General features: G+C 46.8%; 1 protein-coding gene across 6 annotated transcripts in view; it reads right to left on the minus strand.

The window, feature by feature from the left end:
• EXD2 (exonuclease 3'-5' domain containing 2) overlaps positions 1-6,039 on the minus strand; it is a 70,995-nt gene extending 64,956 nt beyond the window's left edge. The window contains exons 1-2 of one of the 6 annotated variants that reach the window (XM_053603026.1): positions 5,936-6,015; positions 1,252-1,339 (exon numbers count right to left, since the gene is read on the minus strand). The gene's annotated coding sequence lies outside the window, so the exon portion shown is untranslated. Of the gene's footprint in view, positions 1-1,096; positions 1,219-1,251; positions 1,340-5,835 lie in introns of those variants that run through there. The other 5 variants (XM_053603025.1, XM_053603030.1, XM_053603024.1 and 2 more) reach the window with 5 other exon arrangements.
• Positions 6,040-6,370: the final 331 nt, after the last annotated feature.

Below are 6,370 nucleotides of genomic sequence, written 5' to 3' on the forward strand. Positions count from 1 at the left end.
CTTTCCCATGTACTGCAAGATGTTTAGCAGCATCCCTGGCTTCTACCCACTAGATGACAGTAGCACTACCACGCCAGTTAAAAAACCAAAGACTGGGGCGGCGCCTGTGGCTCAGTGAGTAGGGCGCCGGCCCCATATGCCGAGGGTGGCGGGTTCAAACCCAGCCCCGGCCAAACCGCAACAAGAAAATAGCCGGGCATTGTGGCGGGCGCCTGTAGTCCCAGCTGCTCGGGAGTTTGAGGCAAGAGAATCGCGTAAGCCCAAGAGTTGGAGGTTGCTGTGAGCCGTGTGACGCCACGGCACTCTACCCGAGGGTGGTACAGTGAGACTCTGTCTCTACAAAAAAAAAAACAAAAAACCAAAGACTGTCTCCAGATGCAAAACGGCCCCTGGGGGCAAAAATCTCTCTCAATTGAGAACCACTGAGGTAGGGAATGAGAGCCACAAAACACAAATATGTACAGAAAAGATTGATAAATGTAAACATAAAATTTTAAACTTCATTTCAAACAAAGATGTCATAGGATTTTTTTTTTTTTTGAGACAGAACTGCAAGCTGTTGCCCTGGGTAGAGTGTCATCGCATCATAGCTCACAGCAACCTCAAACTCCTGGGCTCAAGCAAGTTGCCTGTCTCCACCTCCCAAATAGCTGGGACTACAGGCGCCCAGCACAACACCCAGCTATTTTTTGGTTGCAGAGATCATTGTTGTTTGGCGGGCCCAGGCTGGATTTGAACCCGCCAGCTCAGGTGTATGTGGCTGGCGCCTTAGCGGCTTGAGCCACAGGTGCAGAGCCAGAATATTTTTTTTTGACACAAAGTCTCACTATGTCGCCCTGGGTATCTTTTGCCTCAGCCTCCCAAGCAGCTGGGACAACAGGCACCCACCACAAAGCCCGGCTATTTTTGTTGTTGTTGTTGTTGTAGTTGTAGTTGTCATTGTTGTTTAGTAGGCCAGGGCTGGGTTCAAACTGGCCAGCCCCAGTGTATGTGGGCGGTGCGCTAACAAAGGCTCTGAGCCAAGATGTCCCATAGGATTAAAAGCAGTGACTTTAAAAAGAGAGCACCAAATTGGGAGTAAATATTTAAAACATACATAAATTACAAAAGATTAAAATCCAGGCCGGGTGTGGTGGTTCACGTCTGTAGTCCCAGCACTGTGGGAGGCCGAGGCGGGTGGATTGCTGAGCTCAGAGGTTCGAGACCTGTATGACCAGCAGTGAGCCAGAGCAAAACCCCGTCTCTACTAACATCAAAAACAGCCAGACGTTGTGGTGGGCGTCTGTAATCCCAGCTACTGGGGAGACAAGGGGACAGAGCATCGCCAGAGGAAGAACATCTAAAAGAAAAAAGAAAGAAAGAAAATGAACAACAAAAAAAAGTACTTCAAACAAAGAATGAACAAGCAAGCTGAAATTAAAAAAAAAAAAAAAAAAAGATTAAAATCCAGAGTATACACACATGTAACACTAATGTAGGCTGGGCGTGCCATGGCTCCAACCTGTAATGCTAGCACTTTGGGAGCATTGCTTGAATCCAGGAATTTGAGGTTGCAATGAGCTATCAAGCCACTGCACTCCAGATTAGAAAAACAGGGCAAGATCCTGTCTCAAAGGTAAATAAATACACAAATGAGGACAGCGCCTGTGGCTCAAAGGGGTAGGGCACCGGCCCCATATGCCGGAGGTGGCAGGTTCAAACCCAGCCCCGGCCAAAAACTGCAAATAAATAAATAAATACATAAATACATAAGTGAAAATCTAAACCTCCCCAAAAAACCTACTATAAATCAGTAAGGTAAAGACAATCCAAAAATGAAAAAACAAAAAGAGAGAGAGACACAAAAATGAAAAAGAGAGAGAGAGAGATAATACAAAATAAAAAAACAGTTCTCAAAAGGGAGAACACAGATGTCAAAACTAATGAAAAGATGTTCAATCTCAGGCGGCGCCTGTGGCTCAAAGGAGTAGGGTGCTGGCCCCATATGCCAGAGGTGGCAGGTTCAAACCCACCCTGGCCAAAATCTGGGGGAAAAAAAAAAAAAGATGCTCAATCTCACTAGTAATTAAGGGAATACTAATTAAAACAGCAATGAGGGCTCGGTACCTATGGCTCAAGCCGCTAGGGTGCTAGCCACATACACCTGAGCTGGAGGGTTTGAATCCAGCCCGGGCCCGCCAAACAATGATGGCTGCAAACAAAAAATAGCAGGGCATTGTGGCAGGCGGCTGTAGTCCCAGCTACTCAGGAGGCAGAGGCAGGAGAACTGCTTGAGCCCAGGAGTTAGAGGTTGTTGTAAGTTTGTGATGCCACAGCACTCTACCCAGGGTGACAGCTTATGGCTCTGTCTCAAAAAAGAAAAAAAAGGGCGCCTGTGGCTCAAGGAGTATGGTGTCAGCCCCATATACTGGAGGTGGCGGGTTCAAACCCAGCCCCAGCCAAAAAAAAACAGCAATGAGGTAGTTCGGTGCCTGCACCACAGTGCACAGAGGCTGGAGGGTTCGAGCCTGGCCTGGGCCAGCTAAACAATGATAACTGCAACAAGAAAATAGCCAGGCGTTGTGGCAGGCACCTGTAGTCCCAGCTACTTGGGAGGCTGAGGCAAGAGAATCTCTTAAACCCAAGAGTTTGAAGTTGCTGTGGGCTGTGACACCACAGCACTCTACCAAAAGTGACATAGTAAGACTGTCTCAAAAAAAAAAAAAAAAAAAACAATGAGGAACCATTTGCTAGCCACTATATTCACAAAAATAAAAGAGACTGGCTTAGCACCTATAGCACAAGCAGCTAAGGCACCAGCTACATATACCAGAGCTGGCAGGTTCGAATCCAGCCTGGGCCTGCCAAACAACAATAAATAATACAACCAAAAAATAGCCGGGCATTATGGCAGGCACCTGTAGTCCCAGCTACATGGGAAGCTGAGGCAAGAGAATCACTTGAGCCCAGGAGCTGGAGGTTGCTGAGAGCTGTAATGCCACAGCACTCTACTCAGGGCAACAGCTTGAGGCTCTATCTAAAAAAAAAATAAATAAAGACTGATACCATCAAATCTTTAAAAGAGAATGTAGGCAACAGACATTATTATACTCGGCACATGATAGGCAGTTAGGTTTTATTAAATGTCCACACTGTCTAACCCAGCAATTCCAAACTATGGGGACCAATCCTTGAGAAATGCTCACATGGGCCACAGTGGCCCTGTGTCTGTGAAAAACTGGAAACAGTCTACTGAATCCTATGGAATTTACAGAGCTTACAGAAAGCATAACTAGATCTATGCATATTGACAAAAAAATTCCATTATCCATTTTTATGCATAAAACATTAAGTTACAGAACACATACACTATGCTGTATTTGTAAATATACGCATTAGTAAAAAGTGAACATAAAATCTTACAAACACGTATCTTACAGGTACACACATTTGTCAATAAATGCAAAGGAAAGGAAGTACAAAAATATACCACAAAATGATGACAGTTCTTACTCTGAGAAAAGGGATTGGTAAAGAAGAAAAGATGGAGAAAATATATAACAAACACAATCTGTCTTGTTTTAAATTTTTGCATAAAATTTTTTATAAGATTACATACACCTGGGCGGCACCTGTGGCTCAGTGGGTAGAGTGCCAGCTCCATATACTGAGGGTAGCAGGTTCAAACCTGGCCTGCGTCAAACTACAACAAAAAAAATAGCAGGGGGTGGTGCCTGTGGCTCAATGAGTAGGGCGCCGGCCCCATACCGAGGGTTCAAACCCAGCTCCGGCCAAATTGCAACAAAAAAATAGCCGGGCCTTGTGGCAGGCACCTGTAGTCCCAGCTACTCGGGAGGCTGAGGCAAGAGAATCGCCTAAACCCAGGTGTTGGAGGTTGCTGTGAGCTGTGACGCCATAGCACTCTACTGAAGGCAATAAAATGAGACTCTGTCTCTACAAAAAAAAAAAATAGCCAGGCATTGTGGCAGGCAACTGTAGTCCCCACTACTTGGGAGGCTGAGGTAAGAGAATCACTTAAGGGCGGTGCCTGTGGCTCAAGGAGTAGGGCGCTGGTCCCATATGCCGTAGGTGGCGGGTTCAAACCCAGCCCCGGCCAAAAACCACAAAAAAAAAAAAAAAAAGAGAATCACTTAAGCCCAAGAGTTTGAAGTTGCTGTGAGCTGTGATGTCACAGCACTCTACCGAGGGCAATAAAGTAAGACTGTCTAAAAAAAAAAAAAAAAGATTGCATACACCTAATCAGGACACCATGGCTCATTCTATAATCCCAGCTACTTGGGAGGTTGAGGCCAGAGAATCTTAAGCCCAAGATTTGGAAGACAGTTTGAGTAACACAGGAAGATTCTATCTCTCTACAAGAAGAATAAACTGCACAAGGTGGCTCACCCCTGTAATCCTAGCACTCTGGGAGGCTGAGGCAGATGGATTGCCTGAGCTCAGGAGTTTGAGACCAGCCTGAGCAACAGCAAGATCTCTTTTCTAAAAAACAACTAACCGGGCACTGTGGTGGGCACCTGTAGTCCCAGCTATTCAGGAGACTGAGGCAAGAGGATTGCTCGAGCTGAGTACTTTGAGGTTACTGTGAGCTGTGACGCCACGACACTCCACCAAGGGTGACAAAGTGAGACTCTTTCTCAAAAAAAAAAAATAATAAAATAATAATAATAATAAGGCATTTTTGCCCACTTACTATGGCAATGAGGTCCACTCACACTGTCCATGGTGAACATATCTTACTCTGTAAGCCTATTTTTCTCTTCCTCAAACTTTGTTTCATGCTTGCCTTACTCTTGGGTGTCTGGTCATTTTCCACCATTTTTCCCCCTATTAAACTTCCTTTCTCCAGCACTTTCTAATTGCTATAATTAACAAAACGTTTCTGTGCAATTCCTTCCATTCTGGTAATACAACTAAAAAAAGAATAAATAATTTTGCCGGTTTTGGTTCCATGCCTATAGTTAAGTGATTAGGGCGTCAGCCACATGCACAGGGGCTGGTGGGTTCCAACCCGGCCAGGGCCTGCTAAACAACAATGACAACTACAACAAAAAAAATAGCCAGGCGCTGGCGGAGGGGGGCGCCTGTAGTCCCAGCTACTTGGGAGGCTGAGGCAAGAGAACCGCTTATGCCCAGGAGTTTGAGGTTGCTGTGAGCTGTGACGCCTAGGCACTCTAGCAAGGGCGACATAGTGAGACTGTGTCTCTAAATAGATAAAAAAATAAAATAATTTTGTGTTTTCAAAGAGTAGATACAAAAGGGAGTTTCAGTCCAACCGTATTTCAAAAGCTTATTTAGGTTTAGGTTTGTTTGTATTTTCATGAGCAGGTGTCAATTTTGCAATAAATAATGATCAACGTTCTTATTTTAATCTACCCCAGGGATGTGAAAAGCAAAAAGGTATTCCCAGCATGACTTAAGAGTAGCGAGTTAGGTCTGTTAAGATAAGGATGGTAAAAGGGGTGGGAGTAGGGGAAGTAGGACCCCACCCCCGCCCCCAAATCAGGGGGACAAAACTGTAGCTGTGGAGCTGAGGAACATCCAGCGCCCGAGGAGTTACTAGATGTTGCAGGCAGAACCTTCGTTTGGGCTGACTGAGTCAAGAGCCTTGAAGGTTTGGTACGTGCTACTAAAGAGAAACAAAGGGGTCGGGGCAGGAGGCCCGGAGAGGGCGCGGGAGGCTGCGAACCGCCGTAGAGCCGGCTTAGCATACCCGGGTGCTGAACCGCCCCCGCGTGGGTGAGGCGGGCGAGGAGGCCACACCGGGAGTGCGAGAGGGGCAGGGCTAACCCGCTCGGGGACTGCGGGCTTCAGTCACCCCCGCACACTATAACGTACCTTGCTCCACGACCTCTCGTGGTCCGCGCTGAAAACCTCTCCACCCTACGCACAATCCCGTTGAAACGCCTCATAATCAATCCTCCCTAGCCTCACTCACCTGCAGCTTCAGATCTGGCTCGCACACCTACAGCATCACCCACTAAAGAGCTGGAACCTGTACGACCGACCGTGCGAACCCACCCGGATCCACTAGGGCCGTAACCACTTCCAGAGGAAGTAGCCCCCGGGGTGTGCGAGTCCAGCGGCGCCATCTTGTACGGAAGCCGCTGAGCAGCTTTTGCATTTCCAGCGATGCAGAGCAAAGGATATGTGGAAAGGCTTAATTAACCTTTAATATCTCTTCAGAAAAGTAGTGCTTCTGTTTCCGAGATATTTTTTCGTATAGACACTCGCTATGTTGACCATATGGCTCTCGAACACCTGGACTCAAGTGCTCCTCCTGCCGACTTGTCTTCCCAAAGTGCAGGGATTATAAACGTGAGCCACCGCGCCTGGCCGGTTTTGGTTTTGGTTTTGAAGGCAGAGCCTCTAC

This window comes from Nycticebus coucang, chromosome 9 (genome assembly GCF_027406575.1).
Source record: "Nycticebus coucang isolate mNycCou1 chromosome 9, mNycCou1.pri, whole genome shotgun sequence".
Classification (NCBI taxonomy): domain Eukaryota; kingdom Metazoa; phylum Chordata; class Mammalia; order Primates; family Lorisidae; genus Nycticebus; species Nycticebus coucang.